At 38.5% G+C, this 18,256-nt stretch overlaps 1 long non-coding RNA gene across 3 annotated transcripts; it reads right to left on the bottom strand.

Annotated features, from left to right (window-relative positions):
• Positions 1–203: 203 nt before the first annotated feature.
• On the bottom strand, positions 204–16,705 carry LOC137470865 (uncharacterized). Of its 3 annotated transcripts, none has more exons than XR_010997278.1 (3): positions 16,384–16,705; positions 1,900–2,064; positions 204–351 (listed from the first exon to the last, which is right to left on the bottom strand). It is a non-coding gene; the product is annotated as an uncharacterized lncRNA (long non-coding RNA). The 3 variants fall into 3 exon arrangements; XR_010997279.1 differs by lacking the exon at positions 16,384–16,705 and adding an exon at positions 5,661–7,093; XR_010997277.1 differs by lacking the exon at positions 16,384–16,705 and having other exon boundaries at positions 1,900–2,403.
• Between the last annotated feature and the right edge of the window lie 1,551 nt (positions 16,706–18,256).

Here is an 18,256-nt window from a genome sequence, read left to right as displayed (position 1 = left end):
GCATCGAATGGCTGAATTTCTGTGTGTTTGTCTCACGCAGAGTAGGAAAGGAAAGCGGTAATAATAGCCATGAGTCAAAGCTGTGGTAGCAGGTTTCAAACTGTAACATCAGTATATGTTCACTAAAAATATGGCTCTAATAATTGCAAGATCGTTCTGTCCAGTATTTATTACAGTGATGATGTACTGATGACACAGTATGGTTTCATAAAACCCAGACTCTTTAATCCATTTTTCTTGTCTCTTTGGATGCTGGCCATACTTTGGATGCAGTGCACTGCTGACAAATGAGTGAAGAATGCAGAATGCATTTTCTGTCAGGAGCTTTGCAGCAGGATTGTCTAGTTCTTACTGTAGATTAAAACAAACAGACAAACAAACAAACAAAAAACTATGCATGAATGTGCAGCCATGCTGGAGACAGGAAACCTGAAAAGCTTTCCTATATCTTGCGTGAGACTGATTCAGTTAGGTGATAAAGAGTTTTCATTTCATTTATCTAATTTTTGAGGATTCCACTTATTCTTTTAAAATGCATTCTTGATATTTTACTTAATACTGAGGTAGAGAAGCAGAAGAGTTTATTTGGAATATAAACCTGTTTCATCTGTGAATTCTCAACTTATTTTTGACTACTCTGGTTCTTATTGACTTTTTGTAAGCACTTTTCTGACCTTTTATTTCACTTTTTTTTTGTTACTACTTCAGTTTATTTTTTTAGAAAACATTAAGAAAATATAATTTTTTTGATAATCTATCCTAAAGTACCCCAAATCCTCAGCAGGCAAGAATTAGGTGCACTAAGGTCACTAGCAGTCTTGCAGACCAGCTTTTCAAATTCTCTGTGTCATCAGGGATGAGAAGTGCCTTTTTATTCTACGTAATTCTGAACAATATTTAGGACATCAATGTTCAGTACCTGGCAGAAAAGTCCTATAAAATATGAAGACTAATAATATATAATTATATATATATAATAAATATATAATATCTATACATCTAGAGAACAGCATTACTGTGATCATCTGCAACAAAAATATAGGAATATTTATTAGACACAAAGAATACCTACAGTTATGTCTTGATTATCTGTACAAATAAAAAAGATGATAATAATCACATTTGGTATGAAAAGGCTGATAAAGGAAACAGTTTTCTTTTTCATCTTTTATGGAATGAAAAACATGCCATTACTTCTGGCAAGTGAAAAGGTCCTTCACAGGAGAACAGTAGTTGCTCTTCAAGAACAAGTTAAAGAGAACATTGCCCTTTATTCTACATGGAATGACTTGTACAAAAATTACTTTTTACTGATGAATTCAGACAAGTTAATACTAAACATATACAATTCTTAAAAGAATATTAACATGTTAACATGAAGGCAATAAAACATATAACCTAACATATGATTTAATCCAATTCCAACTGAAAGGATTAGAAAGACTACCCCTTAGGAAACATTCACTCAAGTCATTAGGGAGGCAGGCTTTTGAAGTTCAAGTTTTTGTTATTAGAAGGAAATTTTCAAACCATTCCTAAATAAAAAAGAAAACCAACCCAACCACAAAAAAAAAAAACCCAAAAAAAACCAAAACCAAAAAAACCCCAAAAAACCCACAAAATCAAACAAAAAAAAAAAAACCCAAAACAAAACAAAAAAAATCCAGCAGTTAAGTGAACAGCAGAAACCCCGCAGCAAAGCGGTAATCTGAGGGCAATTTTTAAAATCACATTTTACTGTAGCAGATAACACAATTAATGAAACACAGCCCATCATATAATTATCTCATATTATTGATATGGTTGAAACAGGACAGTAACTATATCCTTCTGCCACTTCTCTGTCCAAGCACTGTCACTAAAATACTATGGACTTCTAACATAACACAGACTACTTACCTTTAGCCAGGCAGGTTGTTGGAACTCTGGAGCTGCCCAAACAGAGCAGTTTATCTATGCAGCCACTAATGATTACATATATATGATTAGGGGAAGACAGGCTGCTTCCACTGCTTGGTGGTGCTTCTGCTCCAAATTAAACAAATAGTTGGATGGCATGACTTCCTTTTCAGAGAGGAAAAGGGAATTATTTGATCTATTTCCTGAAAACAGTCATCATCTTAAAATAGCACCAGAAACTTGCTTGAAGTGTCCAGAGCATTAATGTCAGGATCTCTTCAAATATTTATCTTTAACACAGAATTTCAGTTCTATGAGGTTATTACCTAGCAGCTAGATAATGAAAAACACCTGTTTGTGCAAAACTGAAAAGTCAGTGGTGAAACTACTTATTTAATAAATTATTAATTATAATAATGATCTATACAGTAACTAGCCAGTATAACAAATCATAAAACTATTCATTGATTAAACTTTTTTTCAGACAGAGGGAAGTTTTCAGCAAAGTGCAGTACTATTTTCCTGAACCAGTAACAGTTCCTCATTCTGCAAGGAGTGTGGGAGAGCAAAACTGCATCTCAGAGAGAGGAAAAATATTCACTTGTTCTGGATTTATACCTGGCTAAAATTTTTCAAAAGGCAGGATATTGAGTTCTTGCTGATGATCTTAATAAGAACTTGCCTAATAGCACCAATATCCTTCCCTTTGTAGGAACTCTGAGTGTGTATAGCATGCAATCAAATTAATTGGATAATCACTTTCTCTTGATGGTCTTGTAGTGATTGTAGTGACTAAAGATTCAGATGCTTTCAGATATTCTATATGTTTGGTTTGTGGTATTAAAATAGTAGGCAAACTCTGCATTTCTTCTGACTGTTCCAAGGATGAAAACATGGCATAGGCTTGGCACACTTTTCAGATTTAACTTGATATATAAAACTTTTTCATCATGTAGGTACTGAAAGGATAGGGGAAGTGGGGAGAGGATGCCATCACATTTCTTTAAAAAAATGGTGAGGAATAAATCTGTATGATATGATTTACTCAGTTTTTTGTCCTTCCATTCCATCTGTGTGCTCAGCACTTCAAACTGATTATTCCCCAAATCAAGCTAATAGGCCAATTAGCTGAAAGTAAAGGTAAATTAGACATTGTAAACATAGCATAATTAGATTTACTGACAATTAATGAACTGCTGCAGATACAGAACATACACAAAAGAATATCAGGAAGAGGAGCGAAAAAGACTGATCTGAAAGTATAATTTGTTAAAAATTTTTATGCTAGAAAATATTTATTTTATTCCTCTCTCATTTGATTGCTAACATCATTGCTTTATTATGATCAATAATAATCAGTATATAAGAAAAAAATTATTATATTTTCTGAAACATGGAGGGTAGACAATCTTGCTGAGCAGCAGACCTTTACCACTGATAACTTCAGTATTGTACTCTGTTGACACCATTAGATCTATCCAGTAGTTAACTGTCATTATGAAGGTCAAAGTGGAAAATTTAAATTCCTTCCTTTCATCCCTTTCCCTCCCTTTCCCTTCTCCACCCTCATTCCTCTCAGCTTTTAGCAACAAAGCCATCAAACATCCTGGATCTAACCCTACTGCTTTTGAAACATTGAATGTTTACTAGCTATAGAACTTGGATGACAGATGGAATTCAATAAACATAGGGGTCTTGTTGCCATTTTAGATGCCCAGGTACCATATGAATTGGATCATCAGTGGATGTAGAAGCTATATAAGAAAACTAATGGTGTCTAAAATGGCACCAAATCCTTTTTTTAGGCAACTGAGTCCAACCTCATATCACTTCATGCATCTAAGAATATGAGCTGGAATACAGTTTGAAGTTAAGGTGGGATTAACATTTTGTGGCTAGAGTCAGAATTCTGAGTGTCAGATGCTCTTGCTCCCTTTCCAGTCACTGGGCTTGGCTTAGCTGCCAATATGCCAGCTCTTTGTGCCATGACAGGTACTCTCAGGTGTAAGTCCTGGCCTCCATCTGCTGCTCCAAAAGGTGTGTATCTCACCTAGGTCCTGCTTGCAATTATTTGTCAGTGCTGTGCAGTTGTATAAAGCTGTATAGAATGCCACAAACATTTCAAATTATAGAAAGCAAGTATATACATGGACAGCTGACCTGGACATTAGCTGGCTTTTTCACATACAGGTGTAGTCAGATCAGCTGCTTTGAACTGAATCCCACCATTAGAACCCGTATGAAATAACCCTGTTCCTCCTAAAGTCAGCAAGAAAATGAGGCCCTTCCAGAAAATGGTTAATGAAAATTTAACTTCAGAGCATAAGCATTACTTCTCACTTTGAGAAGGATCCAGTTCTGAAGAAGCCTGCAGCTCCTGTGCTGAAGCTGACAGCCCAGGTGGGTGTCTCATGTGGCACATGGGTCTAGACACACCTCCATGATCAGCTGAGTCATGGAGTGCCCCAACCTAATGGTGAGCAGGCAGCAGGAGACACACATGTAAGCAGTGGCTGAGACTGGGGGAATGTCCATGGGAATCTATAAGTTGGGGCCCCACAGACAAGGTGCTTCCCCAGCTGAGCAGTGATCTCAGCCATGAATAGTAGAAAGGATATGATGACATAAAATCTTTTGATATTTTGTACCCTCCTCTGTGAGGCTGCCCTGAGCCATTGTCCAGTCATCAATAGGCAGCTCTTGCCTACTCAGCCTGTCTGGGACTTGGGGAGGACATTTACTTAATTCTAAATTTTGATCAGTCAGAGCAGCTCATGTGCTGGAATGTAATTTCAGTAGGAATTAGAAGCTTAGGTTGTAATGCTAAGTCAAAAGCTTGACTTCAACAGGTCAACATTACCTATGCATTGCCATAGGTATTCAGTGTTTGGCAAATTTTATAAAGGTACTTAGTGACCTAATGTGAATACCACATCCTAAAATATTTTAGTGGATTTTGTTTAATTATAATCCCACAAAGCCATTGAAAATGTTACCATATACCATTCAAAATAAAGTTTTCAATTTATGTGATAGGACATAGCCATACCTTTTGCCTTCATAGGATGTTTTTTGCAGAGAAATACATTAAAGACTGTGAAGTTAGCCATATTATATATTTTACAATTATTATAGTTATTGATTGAATGCATATGCATTTCCTTGAGAAACTCATATTATCAGAGTACACTTTCAATCTTCATAGTGCTCAGATGGGGAAAAAAAAAGACAAGAAAGAAACCCTAGTATTCCACTAGTCTAATATTATTACTGCAGCAAAACTGTTTCTTGCTCCTTTTAGTGTCATCCACCAGTTCAAGAGTTAATATATTTCCTGGTAATTTCAGAAATTTTCATTAATTGTCATGGTGCTATTTCAAAATATAGATTACAATGTTTGCGTACCTGAACCTCATAATTATATTCTCCTAATGTAAAGCACTTGTATTAGGTATATTGTGGGAGACTGAAGCAAATTCTAAAATTAACATTATGTCAGTGTAAAGGCCCCTTTCCCCAAAGACAAACTCCAGCCTATATTTAGTATTATCTGGAGATATCTGCAAATGTCATATATGACCTTCTGTTTTTACTTGACCACTTCAAGCTACATACAAGGTAAACATTTAACTAGACTTTTCCACTTTTATGAATCCAAACCATTTCCTGCCCAAAGCCCACCTTGAAGTCTCTGCAAATATTTCCCTGTCTGGCTGTGCAAAGAGCTTTACCTGACTGCAGTTTAATAAATTTTTGCTCACCTCTTTCAAAACATAAAGGTCATTAGTGTGCTCTTTCTTCTTTTCCCTCCTGAGAGAAAAATTATTCCGAGGACAAATTTAAACCAAAAACCAAACGAACAATATGACTTAAGGTTCTAATATTTAGCTAAGGCTATTAAACACTTTTTGTTCCACCCATCCCAGTATTTTAGATATAGAGTGGATTCTATCCAGCAGCTGGTGAACTCTGATGTCACTGTCTAAAACCAAGAGGAGTTCTAGGACCACAGGAAAATTCGATATGGAAGGGATCTCAGGAGGCCTTACAGTTCAATATTCTCAGAGTAGGGTCAGCTGTGACATTTTTCCCCTGGTGAGGACTTTCTGTTCCAGATCATAGCTGACCGGTTCAAGAAGGGGTCAGCCTTCTGAAGATCCAAGCTACACAAATTCCTTTTGAAATGACCTGGTGGTAAAGAATTTCTACCAGCCCCCACAGATTTCAATAGGGAATTAAAGGTACTCAGCTGCTTACTGGCTCAACCCAGATAAAAGAATAAAGCATAGCATCTGTATGGGAGAAATTTCTTACAAAGGAATTACTATTTTTTTTGTACACTCACCAATTAAAGAGCTCTCCCCTGGGGTACCAGAAGCACTGAAAACCCTGTGAGCCTGTGTCCTTTCAGCAAATGAAGAAATACATAGGGGGCTTGCTCCAGAAAGCCAAATCAATTTCAAACTTAATGACTCATGAGCCATATTGAATTTAGTGCAAGAACAAACAGTTGTTTCAAGGAAATAAACAGCACAATTGAAAGTACAAGCTTTAAATCATTAAAAAGAAAAAAAAAGCTTTCTCTCAGCATGATTTTTTAAAATTTTGATTCTTTAAAATCATAGCATAAGTGTTTAGAAGATGATAATGTGAGGGCCTGGACTCTGCTGTGCCTCCATGAGCTGTGCAGTTTTGAAGAATCTACACAACTCTTAATCAAATCACCAGCTAGAGTTACCCAGTGCCTTCTTTTGATTCCACTGGAACTGATGCTAGCAGAAGATGATTACACTGGCAAAGACCAGGTACCTCAACAGCGAGACACTGAACAGAATAGTCTCTGAATAGTCACCTTCATTTTATAATGCAAAAAGGACCGGGTTTTGTATCCTTTAACAAATTTTACTAGAAAATAAAGCAGTTGTAATAAATGCTACTCTTAGAATAAATATATAAAATCCCATTGAAAATTCCCTTCCTTAGAATAAAAAAAAAATGTTCCCTTATGCCTTCCAGAATTCAATAAAATATTCATTGATGTTGAAAGGGTGGAAGGGAAAATCTCATCACTTGTGTTTGCTCTTTTTCATTAACTCTTACTTCTCATACTCTTTTCTCAAATATAAGAACATTTATACTGATTCTTTTGTTTAATTTGAGCCTTAAAAATGAATTTACTTGCCATTTATAAGAAATTTATAAAGAATTTACTTGCCATTTATATTGTCTGATTTCCTACTGTTTTCACTCTCTATCCACAGACTTTTGATGTCTTTATACAGTTTGCAAATGAAAGACCCCAGGATAGCTTTGTAAAAAAGCATTGGAGAGTAATTCACTGAATATTCTGAGTTAAAAGGGACACACAAGGATCATTGATTCAAGCTCTTACCTGAATGGACTATAACTAAGCTATGACTGTGGGAAGATGTGATATGATGTAATCATGACAGTATGATATAATCAAATTGTATGGATCTCTACAAAAGAAAAATTAAATTGATTTTACCCATGGTAGAGTAGGAAGAAATTAATACCTCTGCCTGAAAAGTTAGTGGGAAGATACCTGAAGACAAGCAGAGTGGCCCTTCACCTCTAATCTGACATCTAATGTACTCAGTAATTCTTCATAAATAAATATTTTGGCCCCATATTTATTATCTTCTCCCTTGAGATACAGTGCCTGTATCCAGATATTTTGGTTGAGCAGACAACTAACACAAGTGCTATGAGCTGTGTCTGTTTATGATCTCTGTTAGAAGGCCTGATCCCACAATTAGATCTGTGTGGGTTGATCCTTTCTATGTAGCCAAATTGGCCTAATTCATGACACACAGTTATGACCAAGAAGAAGATTACTCTGGAATAGATTTGTATGTGGTTTGGTGAGATAGAACATACAATTTCTTCTAGAAAACATTCCTTTCCCTAACTGAACTGACCTTGAATTTATGTATTTGATTCAAAATGTAGCATTCTTACACTACTGCTTTAATTTTACATCCATGTTATCTTTTAGTATGCAATAATATTGAAATGGCAGAGGGAAGTATATGTGTTAAAAGGCTTGAATAGACTAAATTAGTGCTTTCCCTTCAATAACTATACTTAGATAGAATTCCTAAGTAAGCAAATTTCTGAACTTTTACAGGCAGCTATTAACAAAGAAAATATGTCCTATTTATGACCCTATGGAATATTTGTGATTCTTCCAGTTTTACTCTCTATCCATTATCCATATCTCACCATACAAAATTATGATTTTAGTCCCAGTAAACCTTGTGAAGTTTTCACATTAGATTTCATGATAAATTTATCAAATTATTTATGATAAAATGTGGAGGCTAATTATCTGTTTTGGATTTCTAGCAGAAATATGTTGTAGAGAGTGATTTTAGCTTTAACTCATTTTTGCAATAAGTGGAGAATCCTATGAGAAGGACTGGCGAGGGGGGTGGGGGGGTTGGGGGGGCAGGCCTGCTTCCAGCCAGGTGGAAGCGAGGGAAGGGAAAACCAGTTTTGCAGTTTTGCAGACAGCACATTGGCACATTGGGCCCACATAAGTATCTAGGAGATGGAGGTGCACAGTGTACCCTAATGCCATTAAGTCAATACAATGCCATTGTATTTCTGGCATGGCAAGGGGATCCCAACAGCTGACCGGTTTGGAGACTGAAGTCAGCCTGACCAGGAATGAGTAACAAAAAACCCTATGGAGACTGGCTCAGAGGTTCCGTGCATCATTCATAGGATCATAGAATCATAGACTAAGGTGAGTTGGAAGGGGACCATCGAGTCCAACTCCTGGCCCTGTGCAGGGCATCCCAAGAGTCACATGCCTAAAAGTGGTGTCTAAATGGTTCTAGAACTCAGACAGGCTTGGTGCTGCGACTACTTCCCCGGGGAGCCTGTTCTAGTACTCTACCATTCTTTGGATGAAAAACCTTCTCCTGACATCCAACTTAAACCAGCCCTGACTCAGTTTCAGGACATTTCCTCAGGTCCTGTAACTGGTCACAAGAGTGAAGAGATCAGTGCCTGCTTCTCCTCTTCCCCTCATGAGGAAGTTGTACCTGCAGTGAGGTCTCCTCTTCTCCAGGCTGAACAGACCAAGTGACCTCAGCCACTCCTCATAAGGCTCCACCTCCAGAGCCTTCACTATCCTTGTGGCCTCCTTTGGATGGTCTTTAACAGCTTAATGTCTTATATGGTGGCATACAAATTTGCCCCCAGCACTCGAGGTGAGGCCACCCCAGCACTGAGCACAGTAGGAAAATCCCCTCTCTTGCCTGTCTGGCCATGCTGTGCCCGATGCCCCCCAGGACATGCTTGGCTCTCCTGGCTGCCAGGGCACTGCTGACTCCTACTCAACTTGCCATTGACCAGGACTCCCAGGTCCCTTTCCATGGCACTGCTTTCCAGCCTCTCATTCCCCACTCTGTCTCTACATCCAAGGTTGCCCTTTCCCAGTCACAGAATCTGGAGCTTGCCCTTGTTAAACTTCATACTTTTGGTGATTGTCCAGGCTTGTAATTTGCTGATGTCTCCCTGCAGGGCCTCCTTGGCACAGATAATCTCAGGAGAGAGTATTTCAGGGACCCATGATGGTACTAGTGACTTTTCAGAGTAGCTGCCTTGGAGGAAATTAGGCAGCCATGTCCCTTGTCCAGTCTCTCAAAGGAATCTTCTGTTGTGGGATTGGTGAAAGTTGGAGAATGATAGATCATGATTGCTACCAACAATATCACACTAATCGAGACTCCCCAGTTCCCATCTGTAAGGTGATATGTCAACTGCAGAGCCAAGGAGTGATCAACAGGACTCATTTGGCCTTTAATATTCCCACGTGGCCAGTGCAGAATTCTAATGGAGAATTGAGACTAACAGTAGATTACTGTGGACTGAATGAAGTCATGGCACAGGTGGGTGCTGCTGTACCAGGCATGCTACAACTTCCATATGAATTGGAGTCACAGGCATGTATATGCTTTTGTATATATGTGGCAAGTATATGCCACAATTTATATCACTAATGTGTTTTTCTCAATCCCTTTGGAGGCAGAGTGCAGAGTGCAGATCACTCTTAGTTCCCCTAGAGCAGGACCCGGTACACCTGGAGATGACTGCCCCAGGGATAGAAACAGAGCCCTCCTGTCTGCCATGGACTGATCCAGACTGCACTGGATCAGAGTGAAGCTCCAGAACACCTGTGACAAACTGATGACATCACTGTGTGCAACAATCCAAATGAAGTAGTTCAGAAAGGGAAGCAAATAGTCAAAATCCATATGAAAGCTGATTTTTAAATACAATATTTTTTTTTAAGGCAAACAGGAGATGTACTTTTTAGAAATAAAATGTCAAGATGAACATCATCAAATCCCAATAGATGTGATCAACAAAACAACAACTACTTCTCCATCAACAAACAGAATGCTTTCTTAAGCCTCGTGGGTTTTTAGAGAATGCAGGTTCCAAAGGGCTGTCTGATTGCTAGCTCTCTCTGTCAAGTGATCTGGAAGAAGGATGATTTCAAACAGGGCCCTGAGCAATGACAAGCCTTTGAACAAATCACACAGGAGATAGTTCAGCTCAGGTGAAGCCTTGCTGAAGAGTTTTCAGTGTGTAATAAATTACCAGAAAGTGAGAAACAATATGCCTTGTTTACTGATAGTTTCCTACTGCCATGTTGTAGGAAAGCCTTGGAGATAGAGGCCATCTGTATGGAGTCCTCTATGACAAGTCTGGAAACTGCTGAAGAAGAAGGGAAAATCAATTCAGTTTGCAGAGGTGAAAGCTATGTACCTGGCTTTAGACATTGCTGAAGGAGGAAAATGGCCAATATTTTATCTATATACTGACCTCAAGGAGGTGAATCTGTTTTCATTTGACTGATGAGATTGTCCAGTTTACTTTGAATAAGGCTGATTTCCTGGTTACTTGGTATACCTAAAATATATGTTGGGAAAACACAGTTCAGGAGAACTATTATAATTATTATAGGATAATTTATACCTTAATATCTGATGGGTTTTTTTTTCCATTTTATAGGAGCTTTGTAACTTTAAATGCGAAGGGGAAATATTCCTAATGTATTTTACATCAAATAGATTAATGTTAGGTACATAGTGCTATGTACAAGTTATTCTTCCAATACCAGGTATTGCAGATGTTAAAAGTTTACATTAATTCATAAAAACACTCAAAAGCTTTAACAAAATTTAGCCTACCACAGCAGTGGTACCAGCTGTACAAAGCAGCTATAGCCCCATGGAATTGCTCATTTCATTATGAGGTTTCCATATCTTTATAATTCTCTATAAATGTTCATATTGCACTGTCATGTTTTGGTGATCTTTCTAACACTTTTTGTTGTACATTCTGATGATCTTTCACCTCAATGAAATAGCCTGATGGTCTCAAATTTTATCTATTTACAAATTTATCAAATTCATTTAACTTGTCAGAGATATCGGAAAATATTTACTACCTCACATTAACTGTGAAAAAATGTCTTAATATTCCAAGCAAAGCTCAGTTTTGCAGCTTTTGTGTTTCCATATATCTTCAAAGCCACCTCTTTTTTTCTGTGAGCACTCTGTAGATGTTTATAACGTTCTCATTAATGTGTCACCAGAGCAGTAGTTGCATGAGAATATGTCTCTTGTGATACACTGAAATACTTAAAAGAGTATTGTCTTAGGCTCTAGATAGATGGGGAATATTTCTGCTTATTACTGGTTTAAATTAATGTATAAATAAAGTAATATTTTATATTTTTGTTCACTAGGAAGAAATTATAACTGAAATTCTTGTATTTTAATAAAAATATTTTGGTTAAGACAATGGTCCATACTTTTTCAGGGTGAATCTTTCACAATCTGCTTTCACTTCCTTAGTCTGCATAAACAAGAGGTGAACACTGGAGAAATATTCCTGAAGTGTTGGTCAAAAGCAGAAATGTTGCTAAACTTGGGTATCTGTCCTACTAAAAGAGCAGTAACAACCCTCTCAAAATGAACATAGAGACTCTAAATGTGTAACTCATCTCAAAGAGTTAGTTATTCACTCTGTGAAATCAGCAGCTAACAGCAGCAAACACTAGCCTGTAACATCTCACGGTTCATGAACTAACAGCTGGACTCCATGATTTATGAAAGATGTGTCACCAGGATGGAAAATTAAAGAAATGCAAGCAGCATGGATTAGAGAGGTTAAAACTCTGTCTTCCCGTTAAGATACCCTTTAGAAGGAATATCTCTGGAGGGATCATCTGGAAGGATGAAGAAACTCTACAAACTTCAAACAAGTTTAGAAACGGAAGTAGGAAAAAATTTTATTAACCTTATGTTGTGGTTTAACACGGAAGTGAATTTTCTCAGGAAGTTGGTAGTCAAACTAATCAGTAGTTAAGTTTTGATATTGGCACCTAGAGTGACCACAGAAGGCATAGACACACTTTTGAGAACACAGGGGTTTAAAAGTAAGAACTCCTAAAAAAACTTTCTCTTTAATTCTAGTTGTTAAAGAGTACAGACTCTCCCCTGCCCAGCCACAGGCTGGGTAGGGGAGGGGAAGCCATGAGGCTTGAGAGAAATAGGCTAAAGTAAAAGACTAAAACTGGGCTAGCTCTTGCAGACAGAAGGGTGGTGGAAAATGGAGATACTTTTGTTTTCCTCGCCCCTCTCCTCTCCTACTAGAGGGAAAGAAACGGAGAGTCTGGCACATATGAACTTACTGGCAGAAGGGAAAGAAAAAGCAGGGGAAGTGCTCAGCCTTAAAAATTAAAGTTTAAGGCAGAGATTTCAGCCTCCGGGGAGTCTGAACTTTTAACTCTTTAACTCTATCTTAGAAAATGAAAGCTTTATAAAATATTACTCTTCCTCAATTTGAAGTAGAAGAAAGACAGTCTAAAACCTGAAATTAAAAAAAAAAAAAAAAAAAAAAAAAAAAAAAAGGTAGAAAGAGATAATAAAGTAACTTGTAACTAGACTTTTCTTATTAACCATAAACTGAACCAAATTCTTCTGCAATAGCGACTACATTTTAAAAAGATACAGTAGTAAACCAAAAAACCTGCTTCAACAACTACCAACACAAAAATAGAGAGAACAAAGAAAAGCTGAGGAGGGTGTAGTGATACCCTCTGTCTTCAAGAAGAAGATAATCTCTGTTCATTGAGACCCTCAGCCCCAGGGGAGGAAGAAAATGGAGAAGACTATAGTCCCAAAATGAGAAGCTAAACTAATATCTTTTTTAGTCCGTGGCAAAGCATCCTTAAAGGAGCCCTATAGGCAGTCTGTCCATACACAGTAGTGAGAGCACTGTAACATAAAAAAGAGAGAGTAACACTAACAAATTTTCTCCTGGAGGTTGCCATGTGTAACATAGAAACACAAGAAGCAGCAACTGTATTTTCTAAAGTGTCTATAGTGCAAGAGAAACTTCTCTTTCCTTTAAAAAACTAAATATTAATTATCTGAAAAGTAACAACTTAAGCAAGAATCCTAAATAGTGTCTCACTGTAGTTTTGCTAAAAATTAAGTAAGAAAAAGAAGAATGTTTTAAAAAGTTTTCATCCTAAATTTAATGTATGTGTCTTTTATAGTAGTAGTAGTTTAATAAAGTTTTTTCTTTTGTTATTAAGTTTAAGCCTGCTCTACTTTATTCCTAATCACATCTTACAGCAATTATTTAAGAAAGTACATTTTCATAGGGGCGCTGGCATTGCGCCAATATCAAACCCTAACACCTTATCATTCCAAATGAATTCTTCATTTTTATTTTATTTTTATTGATCTGAAAAACTATACTGGCTTTTTCTGCTCACATATCTTATCTCATTTACAAAAATAATTTAAATAAATCTGTTTGATTTTGCATTTCAGAACTGGACCTTCCTGCATACTAAAGGATTCACGTCCTTGTGACACAGCTTGAATGATCAGGGAGGTGATGACCTGTCAGGATCTGTGATATTTAGGTGCTCCCGAGATTGTAGAAAGTCTCTGTCTTTCAGCCCCGCTGCCAAAGAAGGAGTCGTAATACATCTGTGCTGGTTTTCAAGGTTGTTTATTCTTTCTTATCTAAAATATTTTCTCTCTGACCTGCAGCAGGTCTGTCTCGCAGGACAGTGTGCAGGGCTCTGCCCCTCAGTGGGATGTTACAAATATTATGTACTAAAAACTACGTGTGGTATATTTACAATAATGTGCCAATACCTATCACCCATGTTGAACAGTGTGTCCCCAGCCTAAACCAATAGAAAAATGCCAACACCACAGTGAAACATGGAGGGCATGAAGAAGAAGAAAAAGGACAAGGCACGCTCAGTTTCCTCCATCTTGCCTCCTTTGAACCCCTTACCTAGAATCCTAAAATTCTGCTTTTGCACCCGTGCCACACCAATTACTACTTATATCAAACACTCAGAGCTTGTAATTCATCCTCTAAGATTGAAAAATCTTTTCCATGGACAGAGATCAGAGACAGTGTTTCTCGGGGCTCTGTACAGGGGGGTTTCTGACCCCCTGCCAGGGTCCCAGACCTTCCAGAGCAGCCAGAGGGATGTCCTGGATTCCCACAATGAACCAAGATATCATTCCTACACGACTGAGATCTGCCCTTTCCAGTGATTGTAGAAGTCTCTTTCTTTCTTATCTTGCACAGTATAAAAATCATGTGTAACTTGTTTTTTGTGAAAGCAAGGATGCTTGTATGGCTCAGAGCAGGCTCTTCACATCACTATGATGTAACAACTATTCAGGGAATGCTTAAATTTAGAAATTTCCTAAATTTGTTTGTATATCAAACTGTTAGCATTCTTTAAAATGCCCACAGAACAGCTGACCCTAGAGGTCAGTCAGATGAGGAATATTTTCAGTGATATTGAAGGGTGAAGAACAAGTGTAACTACATAGCAAAAAACTGACTCAAAAGAAGAGAATGGTTTTCAATCCACATTTGAGCCATGTGGCATCCACTGTCAACACCTGAAGAAATATTTACCTACTCTTGTCCAACTGTTGGTAATTGCAAGACATCTGAAATCAAATCATGGGCAGCTAATTTATTCTTATTCTTACTAGAGAAATAAAAAGCTGTTTCTTCTTTAAAAGGTTCTGGCAGACAAATTATCCTTTTTTCATATCTAAATGAACACTCACACAAATTTCAGGGAGAAATCCCTACAATATAACCTAAGTTGTTGTAGTCAGCACATTCCAAATTGGAGGGGTCACCAGAGAAATTCCCTATTTTTTACTTTACATTTATATATCTGTAACACATAAATCTGTCTTTAAGCCCAAGACTTTGCAATGTGTCATTTAAAATTTGTCTTCACAGGTGACTTTACGCATATTCAATGAGTAATATAGAAGGTAAAGAAAAAGAACAAATAATTTATAGTAATGATTATTAATATTAGCAATGATTCTTCAGATTTGAAACCTCAAATATCACAGAATTACAGAATTCTTAGGGTTGGAAGGAACCTTTGGAGATAATCTAGTCCAACCCCCCTACCAAGGCAGGGTCACCTAGAGCAGGTGACACAGAAACGCATCCAGGTTGGTTTTGATTGTTGCCAGAGGGGGAGAATTCACAACTCCCTTGGGCAGCCTATTTCAGTAGTCTGCCACCTGCAATGTAAATGATTCTTTTTGAGGTAAAACTTCTTGCCTTTAATTTATGGCCATTGCTCCTCATCCTGTCACTGGGCCCAATCCACTTGGCACCTGCCTTTGAGATATTTACATGCATTGATGAGATCCCGTCCCAGTTTTTAATCAAGACTAAGTAGGCCCAGCTTTCACTTCTTAAGAGGGATTCTCCTGATCCCTAATTATCTTTGTAGCCCTCCACTGGATCCTCACCAGTAGGTCATTATCTTTTTTGTATTGAGGAGGCCAAAACTGGACACAGCACTCCAGATGTGGCCTCACTAGGGCCAAGTGGAGGGGGAGGATCACCTTCCTCAACCTGCTGGCCACACCCTTCTCTATACACTCCAGGATACCACTGCCACTCATGGTCCATAATCCACCAAAGCTCCCAGGTTCTTTTCCAAAGAACCGCTCTCTAGAAGGTCAGTTCCCAGCCTGTGCTGGTACTGGGGTTATTCCTCCCCAGGTGCAGGACTCTGCATTTGGCCTTGTTGAACCTCATTAGGTTTCTCTCAGCCCAACTCTACAGCCTGTCAAGGCCCCACCGAATGGCAGCACAGCCTTCAAGTGTATCAGCCATTCCCCCAGTTTGTATCATCAGCAAACTTGCCAAGGGTCTATTCTATCCATTCATCCAGGTGATTGATAAAAAAGTCGAATAAAGCTGGACTTAACATTGTTCCCTGGGGGATGCTACTGACTAAAGGCCTTCATCTGGATTTTATTCCTCTGATCATGACCCTCTGAGCTCTGCCATTCAGCCAGTTCTTGATCTACCTCACTGTCCTTTCACGTAACATATATTTCCTGAGCTTACCTACAAGGATAGTATGGGGGACAATGTCAAAAGCCTTGCTGAAATCAAGGTAGACAACATCCACTGCCGCCACTTGTTGACCTGTCCTGCCATGCTATCGCAGAAAGCTGTCAGATTGGTCAAGCATGACTTGGTGTATCTATGCTGACTATGCCTGATGACCTTTTCTTCTTCATGTTTGGTGACAACCTCCAGAATGACCCGTTCTATCACCTTTTTAGGGATCGAGGTGAAGCTGACTGGCTGGTATTTTCCTGGGTCCTCCTTCTTGCCCTATCAAACCAGTCTTTATTAAGCTGAGCCTTGTAAGCAGTGATGCCTAAAGCAACAGAAGATTCATAGCTTTTAAATCATATTAGATGAAAAGTGAAAAATGCAGAGCTAATACTTTATCAGGAGTATGCAGAGCTAATATTTATCAGAAGAAAGTAGGTGTTGTGGTGAGCAGTGAAAACTGCAGGAAGTACATGCAACCAAGGGTAATTAATGGCTACATTAAGATATGTGCTCTGTGCAACTGGGGTGTGTGAGTGCAGCATAGGAAGGCATATCAGCCATTTTCAGTCTGGTTAGTACCTCTACAAAATACAGCCATGCCATGGGTCACAGATTTCGTGCAAGATAGCAAGAAGCATGCAGATGTAAGTTCTCCAAACTCATCCTGAAAGTGACTTCATTGCTTTTGCACTGTGCTTAACTGTACAGTTAATGTGGCGGCTCTCTTCTGGTGTTAGTCATGCCCACAGCTGAAGATATGCTCTCATAATAAGCCTTATGCATTATTGCAATTGAACCTCAGGATTTCCTCACAGACATACCTTAATGCTGCCATTCAGCACTTTCAGTGAGACTGCCTGATGTGCCTAGAGGCTGGGCAGAAACTCGTTGCCTCAGGTGTTTCACTGAATTTGATTCCTCCAGGCATCCACCTCTTTTTCTGCAGTTCCATGTGTTTACTTACAGTCAGCAGTTCCTATTGGAGGAATATGATCTCCTCTCACAAGGGCAGTCGGTCTTGTTAATGTATTTTATTTGTACCATCTGGCTTTGTAGCTTTATCTGAGAAACATATGGGCAACTTCAGAACAAGTGAAAATAAAATATTGTCTGCAAGAGGCTGTGGAAACAATCTGCCACTCTTACTTGGCAGATCCCTCCCACAAGTAAATTCATTCAGGAGTGTAGCTATCAAGTCAAATGGTGTCCCATGCAGCCCCTGCAGTGCCATGCAGTCCCATGCAGTGCCAGGCACTGAGCATATCTCTGGATGTCAGGAAATGTGCTGTGAGGATGTGCTGTGCAGCTGCTCCTGGGTAAGCTGCTGGAGCAGCTTCTCTGTCCTGAGAGGGCACTGTGAATTGCAGGACTGTCTTCGCTTTGGAGAGAATAACAGGTGGGGGAAAACTAGGATACTAGCAAAATTCAGCTTCCTCATAAATCCTTCTGAACTGATGCAAAAATGTTATCCTGACTTATTCCCTGAAGCCTGTTATTAAACTCTGTGTGAATAATTAAGTTTTTCAGCAATAGGTAAACAATCACCGCAGTTCTGAGCTCTGTTTCTGAAAATGTCTGTAAGAGATGTCAGCAGAAGTGCAGGATGAAACTCTTAGCTTGGTTCTCATCTCTCAGAAAGCTTGAAGGGCAAAAGCAGTGTTACAGATTCATACATGTTTTTGTTTACATATACATGAACTTATTACATTTGTACAAATGTACAAATAACTGCCAAGACAGATGAGGGAACAAAGGTGAAAATAGTCTTTCACTCTTTTATTGGAACAAGAGTGTGGGTGAAGATGAAAAATTTTGTAGACTTTCCCTTTCTAGCTAAGATTTGGCAGGGGCTGCCCTTGGGGCAGTAGTGGTGAAG

Source organism: Anomalospiza imberbis, chromosome 3, assembly GCF_031753505.1.
Source record: "Anomalospiza imberbis isolate Cuckoo-Finch-1a 21T00152 chromosome 3, ASM3175350v1, whole genome shotgun sequence".
In the NCBI taxonomy this organism is placed as follows: domain Eukaryota; kingdom Metazoa; phylum Chordata; class Aves; order Passeriformes; family Viduidae; genus Anomalospiza; species Anomalospiza imberbis.
The sequence above is the reverse complement of the archived record's forward strand: the minus strand, read 5'-3'. Positions and strand labels throughout refer to the sequence as shown.